Source organism: Ostrea edulis, chromosome 4 (genome assembly GCF_947568905.1).
Source record: "Ostrea edulis chromosome 4, xbOstEdul1.1, whole genome shotgun sequence".
NCBI lineage: Eukaryota > Metazoa > Mollusca > Bivalvia > Ostreida > Ostreidae > Ostrea > Ostrea edulis.
The window spans coordinates 21,996,594-22,009,533 of NC_079167.1; positions in this window are offsets into that span (position 1 = coordinate 21,996,594).

A 12,940-nucleotide genomic window follows, 5' to 3' on the forward strand; every position below is an offset into this window, starting at 1 on the left:
TTGAATGTTTGGGAATTGAACTTTATTCAACTTCCCTAAGCCATCACGTACTGCGCGCATTAATATAATAGTGCATAGGATTTTGATTTATTTTCATTCAATTTACGCAGTTGACACTGCATATACATGCAGATACTCTGTTTCAATGCATGGATGTTTGTTTGAAATAACGTATGTCCCAGAAAACGTTTTCCAAACAATACAACCCTGTGTTCAAAAGTAAAAACAAAGAGGGCTTATTTCAAACCATGATATGTTAGTTTTACACAACAGAAATAAAAATGTGTGAGAGAGAGAGAGAGAGAGAGAGAGAGAGAGAGAGAGAGAGAGAGACTCCTGAAGAATTGAAGATATTCTCAATCGGCTTTTTTGTGACTAGGATTTTTCTACACTTATTTCTTGAATATATATATATCACAAAGCCGTATAGACATATGTGATATACTCCTGAAGAATTGAAGAAACTATAGCGGAGTACTCAGTCGGCTGTGCGATATGCATATATACGTGTATCATGTCTAGACAGCTGGTAATTGTCTGATCACAAATGACCGCGGATAAAAGGTTACTATATTTTGACCATTCAGTAACACAACAAGAAAATATTACTAAAACCCGCATCAATCAACAACCACCGAAGCACATTGATTGAATCCACTCTAACTCTTAAAAATATTCAAGGAATAGAATTGCATCTTGTTTCTAAGAGTTTTCACCAGACAGGTGTTATGAATGAAGAATGACAAAGTACATATCCTATCCTATCTTGAAAGATACTGTCCCATAAGTATATGCACAATGTCTCTTATCAATAAAATATATATATGAATGGTTTTATGTTTGAATTCTTAATTTGTTTAGAAAGGTTAAGTATTGTGAAAACGAGAAGAACAGAATGTGCGCATTACATATCACAAGATCATTGGATCTGTGACAGTGCATAGGTTATATACTGGAGCATTGTTCAATGATTTAATACTTTTATGTAATCTGATCATAGATCTGCACTATTGCGAGGTAACGAACAAGTAACTCTTGAATTGTGAAAATGCTGATTGATATACGTTTCCAATTTCACACGATTATTTCGAATCAAGGAAAAGCTAGTATGAAATCACTAGTAAACAAAAATATCCACTTTTAATGACAATTTTCCTTGAAAAATGTGTGAAAAATCGCCCTTTGATATGCCCCCCCCCCCCGAAAAATCTAGGCTGATGGCTTTTATATAGGGTAAATTGGGGCAACTGGGACATCAGGGTAACTGGGACACTGTAATATTTTTCATCGGTAGTTAAAAAATCCTTTATAGCTCTAGTATGGAATTCTTCTGTTGAAAACATTACCTCAGTGTCGTCTGCTAAAAAGTGAAATTTGGCAGCTGAAGACGAAATAAACAGAACAATTATCGGGTCTTTGATCCGAAAGGTAAGCACATTTTGTGTATGTTACGCAATAAGAAGGGGGGTTGTCGATGTAGATATTATAACTGTTATCATACAAATTATTTAACAATTTGATTTGTTAAAATTATATGGATAAACGTTCTAATCACTTTCCAATACCTCGATTTGTAAAACGTAACAAACACTCGCGAAAAATGTTGAGTACCATGTAATTTATCAATGACCCATTGCATTTCAGAATAAGAAATTCCTTCGGGATAAAGACACCATTTATTTTCATGACGGCTTTTACAAAACACAACCATGCACCTTATAAAATACTTAGAAGCGGAAAATTTATATGTTAATATTGATATAAACATTTTTTTGCAAAGTATCTTATCTTAAAAATCTTATCACATTAAAATTGACTAGAGTATTTACGAAAATTGAATTAATATACGACATCGTACCGGATGTTGTGGTCTGAGATATTGTGACGTCACAAATTGATAATTTTGATAAACACATTGTGCAATTAAATAATTGCGAATGGGGTTATTCTCAACCATTTCTGTTAAAACCACTGCTGTTTCCAAATCTTCGTTATTCATTTAATGTGTTGGTAGTAATGCCAGTACAATAATTACAATAATAATTATTTAAATGTATATTATTCTCCACGTGATTATTTCCTTTTTGAATTGGGGTAAGTGGGACAGGTGTTCAAGTTGTATTTTAGAAAATCAGATTTTATGCATTTCAAATAAAATTATATCCTTAGATTTGGTGAATTGTGCAGGGTTTTGGATAGTTCATAATGTTTAAAGGATAAATAATAAATTTATAATTCTCTATTTTAAAACACAGCAAATTTGATTCAATTAATAATCTTAGATTTCAAACATAATAAAGGTCGTTATAATTTGCTTATGATTACATGTATATGGTATGTGCATGTTTGAACAAGTGTTTTGAGTAGGTGTAATGGCAAGACGAAAGAAAATCCAAAACCCCAAACAAGTAAAGTGGTCTTAATCGTCTATGAAAAAAGCATTAAAAATTAGGCCTACATGTGATAAACTAAGCTTTCGCAAAGCTGCAGAATTACTGTCTGCAATACTAAAATCTACGCATGAAATGAGTGCGAAATGAGAACAAGATACTGATGCCCCAGCCTCCCGACCAACCGTGTACTTCACATCGGATCAAGAGAATCAGCTTGTTGGTCATATTCTAGAAATGGCTAACTGTGGATTTGGGTTGACAATTGATAGGAATATAATTGAACTTATGCTCAATATTTAATAGATAATCGAATCTGAAGCACTTTGCCGGTTTTACCTGTGTTTAATGTCAAGATTGATCGGGAAAGGAGGGGGGGGGGGTTGAAGGATCGAGGGAAGGAGGGAGGAAAACGGGCTGGGGAGAGAATTTAAGGGGCTGAACGACAAGATGGGATGAGGAGAGATTAGGAAAACGGGTTGGAGAGAGAGGAGGAACCCCTTGTTTGTCCTTGTCCCCACTTAATCTTCTAACTTTAGGTATCAACATTGTTGTCCCAGTTACCCCATTACAGAAGGGCAACTGGGACACTCAGCAGTTATATGATTTGTCTCCCTTCTTTTTGGAGTAATGCTTCTGAAAGAATTTCATACCTGAGAAATGAAATTTAACATATCTATCTTTTATTGCATGACATTAAACTTTTATAAATACATCTCTATTAGTATGGAATATCAAAAATAATCTAAAGTGTCCCACTTGCCCCAATTTCCCCTATATATATATATATATATATATATATATATATATATATATTACTAAAAATTTGATAAGTACCATAGATATTTTTCTGTTTAAAAATTTAATAACTGCATAACTGGCAATATTGTGTCCAAGTGAAATAAAAAACGTCTTCAACAAACTTGCACGTGCATTTCATGCCATGGGAAATGCGTTTCTCAACACAGTTTATGCTTTTGCTACCATTGCACGATTTTCACTCAGGCATCTGTGTCTGATTCTAAAATTTCAAACTCACTTGAGTGTTTACACTACGTTTATCAACACAATGCCCCCTCAACGTGTAAGGCGTCGCCTGACGACAGAACAACTGGGCAGATGTATTGGAATGCTTGACGCTGGCTATTCACAACGTGACGTTGCAAATGCACTAAACGTCAGCCAGAGCGTTGTAAACAGGGCCTGGAACCGACAGCAAACATTTGGTACAGCAGCACACCGACATGGGGGTGGTCGTCAGAGGTCGACAACCCAACGCCAAGACCATTTTGTGGCTCTTCAGGCACGACGCCATCCCTTCTGGACAGCAACCAGCCTACGTAACGACTTCCTGAACGCCTCGGGGGTGAATATGTCCCCTCAGACGATACGGAATCGGTTTCACAATGCAGGTCTAAACTCGAGAATGGCATGTGTTCGAGTCCCTCTGACTGTTCGACACCGGCGGGAGCGATTGGACTGTGCTGAAGATCATGTCACTTGGACACAGAACGATTGGGTTCAAGTTCTGTTCACCGATGAGTCCAGGTATTGTTTGGACTTTACAGACAGGAGGCACCGAGTGTGGCGACGACAACGTGAACGTTTCCATGATGCCAACATCAGTGAACATGACCGTTATAGTGGTGGTTCTATCATGGTCTGGGGTGGAATCAGCAGGGATGGAAGAACAGATCTTCATGTCCCAGAGAGAGGAACAATGACGGGGTTGCGGTACCGGGATGAGATCCTCGATGTTTACGTCAGACCCTACGCTGGTGCTGTTGACCCAGAGTTCATCCTGATGGATGATAACGCCCGTCCTCATCGCGCCAGGGTGGTGGAGGAGTACCTTCAGCAGGAGACAAATTGTCCGTATGGACTGGCCAGCGCGCTCGCCGGACTTGAACCCGATTGAGCATGTATGGAATATGCTGCAGGTTGCCCTTTCATGCCGTCGAGCACAACCCACGACTTTGGCAGAACTCGGAAACGCCCTCGTGGAAGAGTGGAACAACCTACCCATTGGAAACATCCGGGTGCTTATTGACAGCATGGCTCGACGTTGTCAAGCCGTCATTGATGCAAGGGGAGGCCATACCCGGTATTGACACTTCATCGACTAAGTGTAATGATGGACTATCCCCAAAAACCGTGTAATTCTTTCTCTGGTTTGCTGTTAACGTTTTGTAATGAAATGCCTTTTGGTGTTGTTATCAGATTTCAAGCATTCTGTGTTGATAAAAGTTCATGCCGTCCATGAATTTTCATTCATAACCTAAGTTAACACGTTTCTGAGTCAAATTTATATCTTTTGTTATGTTAGTGGTAAATTACACACATATAACCTAGTGATCCTTATCAAATTTTGAGTATGATATATATTCTTTTTAATTCTGCCACAGTGTCCGGTAATCAATAGGTAAAATATCAAATAAAATATGACACGTTGTAAAACGTTTTACAACGTGTTGTCATATTTTATTTAATATTTTAATATATATATATATATATATATTAGGGGACGTTTGTCCCCCACCCCACCCAATGATTTTAACTCATTAATGCATACTTTACCTTATAACAATCTCTATTGTGGAAGCGAATCAGGTCCGTTGTCCTTTAGTCTCATAAATGGTCACTACTATACACTACCAATATCTTGTATAAGTAAACTAGATAAATCATCAACCCATAAATAACATCAAAACTTAACCGCTTTCAAACTGTTGTTCTGCGTAACTGCATCCGCCATACCGATGGCGTCCGGGTTAACGATCTTGCGTTTACAGAGATGAGGAAGTAAAATCGCCCAGTTTAGCCATTTGATCGAGGACCAGTGATAATACTAAATAGCCGGGGTCATTATCTTTTGGGAACTTGCACTTGCAACTTAATTCTTGGTATAAATAATCAAGAAAGTGCCAGTATAGTAATATTAGCCTTCAAATAATCAGAAGGATCAGGGCTATCACTAACATTGCCTCTGTGTGTTTGCCTCTTACACCATCTTGGGAACTTTACATCGATCACCAACTCATCAATCATCCTTTTTGCTTTCCATAAACCAACTTTCAAACTCAGCGTCGCTGTTTGTGCGCATATCTTTCACTGTCGCAATACGCTGTTCAACCATAGTAAAAGATTGGTAAACATCTATGCCATGTTTTTGAAGCTTGATCGCGACTAGCTTTATTGTTTGCAGGACACCCTTAACGGACACAAAAGTCACAAGAAAAGAGAAAGATGTCAATGTAGACAAAATGCCCTGGGCAGTAACTTTCGTTTGAGCACCCCATGTCTAATTCTTCTGTAGGTTTACTGTTTTCGTCCAGACCAGGATTGAGAATAGATTGCAAACACAATGTTATGCCAACATACATGCTCATGAATGTGTCAAAGCAAGTATGTCTCTCAACCCACCTCGTTTTACACCGACCTCAGTTCTTTCAGGTCACCTCTGTATCTTTTTGTGACAGCACATGCTCTAAGTATCGCTTCGGTGAAAAATCAAAGAACACGGATGTAGAATTTATTCTGTCAATCATATTTCTGACAAGAGGAAGCTTGTACAATGCCCAGGTTAAGCACATGGCTTTTGCAGTGTGTATGCACAGCCAACCTCTTCAGTTCTCTGGTTCGTCCTTGATTACCCTGTTTTGGCCACTAAAGCAGCACCGTCACATACTTGACCTCTAATATTGTCAACAGACAGACCATTGTCTTGCAAAAAATTCGACAAATATCGCTGCTCCGATGGTACGTTCTAAATGAACAATTAAAACAAAACTCTTTCCAAATGATTGGCTCTGATGCTGTTTCGTCAAGAAACCCCAGGCACAATGTCAAGACTTCCTCATTTACAAATCTTTCGCTGTCTTCATCAGCGTTGATGGATTAAAAGGTCTTGCCTCTAACACGACTCAGCTTTTCGAATATTTTGACAAGTGAAATTGTTTACTTTATTTTGAGTAATTTTGCTGGTATAAGTGACATTTTTCAGAATCCCTGCTGGTATATTGGTATGTTTTAGGATCCCTCTAGGTGTTGCGCCAGCTGGTAATCATGACCTGCCAAAAGATTCAGAAGAGCAAGAACATTACCTGTATTGGATGCATGCTTGTTGAATCGTCTCTGTCTTTTGTTTCCCACAGAGGACAATCGTCATGCTTCTGTCGTACATTTCTTGGTTTTGTCGACTAATTTTGTACGGTACTCCTTGATTCTGCCAAACTTAGTCCGATACTCTAGATATACTTGCCGCCATATGATAACCGCAATTCTCGTGTTTTTGCACAGGGAGTTGGTGAATGGATGGATGGATGTGCATATTGTTTAGCGTCCCTCTTGAGAATATCGTGCCACACCTGCTGTGACGCGGGGCCTCCGTTTTTTGCGGTCTCATCCTAAGGACCGCCCCATTTAGTCGCTTCTTACGACAAGCAAGGAATACTGAGTGAGGACCTATTCTAACCCAGATCCCCACGGGAATATTTGGTGAATGGTTTGGATACAAAATAGTCATAGCTTCACATACCCACATGTGGGAAAAGAGCGCAGATTTTACTTGCATTTTATTAGCCATCTGTGTTTTGGCATCCATGATGCTTGGAAGTAAAAGTTTTTAAATTCTATTTCAACAAAAACCGTTCTGAACGCCAAATTTTGCGATAATACTAATATTTCGAGTGTAGTTTCTACTAATTTTACCTTTTCTGGTGATGCCTCCCCCCACCCCTCTGTATCCGCGCATGTTATGTCGGTTCTCTGGTGAAAGATGAATATAACGAACAGTGATCAATCTCATAACTCCTATATGCAATACAAAATAGATATTTGGCCAAACACGGACCCCTGGACACACCAGAGGTGGGACTGATCAGGTGCCTAGGAGAAGTAAGCATCCCCTATCGAACACGCTACCCTGTTGCACCGACTTCAACATCTGTTCGGAATAACAGGCAAATCACTAGGCTGGATATCATCTTGCCTCAGTGACCGTCACCAAACGGTCTGTATAGATGGTGCCAAGTCAAGGCCAGTGAAAATGAATTTCAGTGTGCCACAAGGATCAGAGCTGGGTCCCAAGTTCTATACAATGTACACAAAACCGATTGGTTCCATCTGTAGATATCATGGACTTGTTCACCATTTTTACGCTGATGACTCTCATCTTTATCTGTCTTTTAAGCCTACGGGCATAGCTACACAGTCAGAGACATTACATCGTATTGAGCGTTGTCTACACAACATCGTGTTTTGGATGCATGGCAATATGGAGCGCCAAATTAACATAAACTCAAATAATTGAAGATATCTTCAATTATTTGAAGATATCACCAATTCAATTATTGCTCTCTTTAATTGAATTAATGCGCGCATTAAATCAATTATTGCTCTCATCAAATGAATTAATGCGCGCATCAATTCAACTATTGCTCTCATCAATTGATTTAATGCGCGCATTATATCAATTATTACTCTCTTCAACTGAAATTTTTTTGTAGTGCGCATCAATTCAATTGTTGATATCATTAATTCATTTGAAGAGATCATTAATTCAATTAAAGCGCGCATCAATTCAGCTGAAAAATTAATGCTATCATCAATTAAATTAATGCGCGCAATAATTCAGATTGAAGATGTCATTAATATTTGAAGAGATCTTTACTTCAATTGTTGCGCGCATCAAATGAATTGATGAGATCTTCAAATAATTGAAGCTATCTTCAATTATTTGAGTTTATGTTGATTTGGCGCTCCATATGGCAATATGTTGAAACTCAACATTGATAAGACCGAGGTCATTGTGTTTGCATCTGGTCGTTATGCAAATATCATTAGAAACATTTCAGTGACTCACAAATTAATCCTTCAACCTGCGTTTGAAATCTTGGTGTCATGTTTGACTCTAAGATGAATATGGAAAAACAAGTGAACTCTGTCAGCAGATCTTGTTATGCACAGTTGCGGCAAATAGGCCACATCAGAAAATATTTAACAACAGAAGCAACTAAATCTCTTGTGAACTCCTGAGTTACATCAAGGTTAGATTACTGTAACGCTCTCCTGGTTGGTGTTCCAAAGACAGTCCTGAGCAAGCTCCAACATATTCAGAACACTGTCGCACGTCTCATATCCAGGACCTTTCGTTACAACCATATCACTCCAATACTAAGAGAACTACACTGGTTACCTGTGCAGTATAGGACACAACATAAGATACTTATACTTATAAAGCCTTACCTGACGAGTGCCCAATTTATATCAAACGATTACTAGAGGTATATAAGCCTACCCGAAATCTTAGGTCTATAAAACAATCGGTCATTCTAGTTGTTCCAAAAAGTCGAACCGTTACGTACGGGGATCGGTGTTTCAGAACAATAGCTCCAAAACTGTGGAATGCCCTTCCAGAACATGCAAGGGACTGTAGAACACTGTGTGCGTTCAAGAAGTCACTGAAAACACTTTTTTTTTTCTAGTTTCTATCATTCGTGTTTGCTGTTTCAGTGCATTAAGATGATCTTGTCTGTTTTGACTGTGTGTTTTATTTTTCGAGTACCATTTTGTAATGTTTTACAAAAAAACAACAACAAACAAACAAACTCCATGTTTTAATGTACAATGTATTACCGGTATAACCGAGACATTATATGCTGTGTGTGCGTGTGTGTATTTCATTAAGGTCTTCCGTCTCCTGCGGAAGACCTTACTATTATTGTTCGCGTTCTTCTTCTTCATTATTATTAAGGTCTTCCGTCTCCTGCGGAAGACCTTACTATTATTAAGGTCTTCCGTCTCCTGCGGAAGACCTTACTATTATTGTTCGCGTTCTTCTTCTTCATTATTATTAAGGTCTTCCGTCTCCTGCGGAAGACCTTACTATTATTGTTCGCGTTCTTCTTCTTCATTATTATTATTATTATTATTTTCCTTGGTAGTACACGCGTTTTTCTCAGCCATTTCTCGATCGATTTTCACGAAATTTTCAGGAAAGATGTCTTTTGGTGACGAGACTTTGCTTGCAAAATTTCGTGCTTGACGTCACTTCCGGTCAGGAGTTATCTCTCTTTTAGTGACTTTTTGAAGGGCCTTGTTGTCCACACATCTCCTCCGTTAGTTTTGAAGCTAGAGTCTTGAAATTTCTACACAAGATAGAGTAAACATTTTAGAAGATTTGTGGGGGATTCGATTTTACCGGAGGCGATTTGCCTAAACGCTCGCCTGGACCTGAAAAAATGGATGCCAAAATTTTTCGCCGATTTCGGCGATTTTTGATCTTTCATCTCCAATATCTTTTTTCGTGCAAATATCTTGTTAAGACATGTAGAACAAAAGTTGTGCACATTTACAAGATCTTTTCGAAAATATCAAGATTTAGGGGTAGCCCCTTAAATTAGGGATCTAGAAGGGCTCAAAGTCTAGATCAAATATCTCAAAAATCGTTAATATTTTGGTATAAGTCAAAGAACAAAAAATGTTCATCTCAACTATCCAAATCTATTCAGATAAAAATTTAGGTCATATGTTACGTAATAAGGGATTTTAAGGGCCAAAACCATAAATTTTTTACCCCTTGTATCTCGAAAACGACAAATATTTTGAAAAGCAATAAAGAACAAAAGTTGTTCAGAATGATGATCTGAACAATATGCATATTTCGTTTTTACCCTATGTGGCCCCGTTAGGGAGCTACAGTTTGGCCCCTAAAAATTACTTCTAGAAATAACTCGAGAACGGTAAAGAATTTCTAAATACTTGTTGAACAAAAAATGTTTGAAATGTCATGACCTTTCTTACGATATCAAGCAAAAGGGGCTGACCCTTTAAATTAGGGACCCAGAAGGGTCCAAAGGTTTATGAGAATATCTCAGAAACTATTAATATTTTGTTTTAAGTCATTGAAGCGGAAATGTTCATCTAAACGAGCTTGTTCTTATCAAATCAAAAAGTAGGTCATATGTTACGTAATAAGGGATTTTAAGGGCCAAAATCATAAATAATTGACGCCTCATATCTTGAAAACGACAAATATTTTGAAAAGCATTATTGAACAAAAGTTGTTCAGAATGATAATCTAAACAATATGTACATTTCGTTTTTTCCCTATGTGGCCCCGTTAGGGAGCTACAGTTTGGCCCCTAAATATTTCTTGTAGAGATAACTCGAGAACGGTAAAGAATTTCTAAATACTTGTTGAGCAAAAAATGTTTAAAATGACAAGGCCTTTCTTACGATATCAAGCAAAACGGGCTGGCCCTTTAAATTAGGGGTTCAGAAGGGTCCAAATGTTTTTGAGAATATCTCAGAAACTATTAATATTTTATAATAAGTTGTAGAAGCGGAAATGTTCATCTCAACGAGCTTGATCTTATCAAATCAAAAAGTAGGTCATATGTTACGTAATTAGAGATTTTAAGGGCCAAAATCGTAAATATTTGACGCCTCATATCTTTAAAACGACATATTTTTTGAAAAGCATTATTGAACAAAAGTTGTTCAATGTGTCATAACCTATCGATCAATATCAAAAAATGGGTCTGTGGGCCTCATGGCTCGCCTGTAGAGTCGATTTTTGTCGATATCAGTCGATTTCAAAAACTTGTAACTGGTAAATATTTTGTAAGGACATATTGAACAAAAGTTGTTCAGTTTATCGAGATCTATCGATTGATATCAAGAAATAGGCCTATGGTCCTAATGGCTCGCCTGTAGAGTCGATTTTTTGTTTTTACAGGTAAATATTTTGTAAAGACATATAGAACTAAAGTTGTTGAGTCTATAGAGGGCTAACAAATGACATCAAGAAATAGGCCCGCGGGCCTTATGGCTCGCCTGGAGAGTCGAATTTCAAACGAATTTCACCGCAACTTTGCTTCAGAAGCTGATGATATGAAAAATTGATTATATCTAAAGTGTCTTAAAGTCGGAAACTAAATTGGGACTCACTTGTCTTTTCTTTTTTTTAACTCCGAGTGCATCAACAAATCGGACGGAAGACCTACTCGTTGCTCGCAACGAGATCGTGTCTAGTTATCATTATTATTTTAATACGCCCTGAAACTGATGTTTATTCTTACCTGGCATATTTATGGTATCTTGTGTTTTCATGTTTTAAAATCCCTGTACCATCAACTTGTTTGTCGTAGCTTGCCTCGATTTAAAAAAAAACCCTGACCACACCCATATGCAGGTGATAATGGAATATTGCTACATAATTATGGGAAGTTGACAATGGAGAAGCTGAAATCATCCTGTTTGTCATAAAGTTGAATTGATAGTTTGCCGTCAATATCTACTTTCAATAAAATATCTAAGTATGAAGCAGATATGGAGGACTCTGTTGTGTCTTTTATTTCGAGTTCACAGGAATATATCGAATCATCACATGAATGAAAGTTATTATTGTTAATAGATAACACATCGTAGATATATCTAAATGTCGAATTGAAGGCCACAGCAAGAGATTTTTTCTTCTCATGTAGAAGTTTTTGAATAAATTCTGCTTCATATGGATATAAAAACAGATCAGCTAACAAAGGAGCACAATTCGTGCCCATGGGAATTCCAACAGAGTGTTGGAAGACCTGATCACCAAAGGCCATGATGATACTAGTATTGTCAATCAAGAACTCGAGCATATTTTTTATTTCTGTTGTCAGTGAACGGTTATGTGGTGTCTTAGGGCGTCTCCTTTCTGAACTGACCTAATTTTCACCGCATCTGGTGCAGGTAATTACATAAATAAGGATGTCATTGACTTTTTACTGTAAATTTACTTGTTTTTGAAGAAAAATTCGGACCTTTGTGTTATGTGCGAGCAAGTAGCGCATCTTGGTTTATGATGGGAGGTTCACTGGTAAAACAGGCTTTGTTAAGAATGGATTGAAGAGAAGGACTTAGTCGTTTACTTAAAAGGATTTGGGATTTTCATGTCTGGGTCGGCTTCTAAGATAGGAAGGTCATTTTTGATTATTTGAAAAACTTTTGTGTCCGATATTATTCTGCAAAGACGTTTAACTAAATTATGTAGAATGTCATTTCTGATATGCTTAGCATGAATCAAATAAGGTATTGTTTGGTATCAGTTATTTTGTAGAAAACATCAGTTATAATGTTAGCTCCTTTTTCAAGACTTCCAAGAACCACAAAGGTACTATAAAAAATGATGCATTACATTTTCAACTCTGTTTAAGAGAGGAAGGCCCAAGATAACATGGAGACGAACAGTAGAAGCAGAGATGAAATCTTACCATCAAACCTGGGGAACTCTGCAAAAGAAGGCAACTGGCAGACAGGGATGGAGAGACTTCGTTGTGGCGTCCGAGATGGATCTGCTATGTCCTGTCAAGATTGAGATTTAGATATTGGGGGACCCGTCTGATGGAGATTTATATATTGGGGGGGGGGGGGGGGGGGGGGGGGGGGGGGGTCGGGGTCTGATGGATCTGTTATGTCCTGTCAAGATTCAGATTTTTAGATATTGGGGGACCCGTCTGATGATGGATCTAGCCTTCATTTTTAAAAGACGACATAATATACACAGA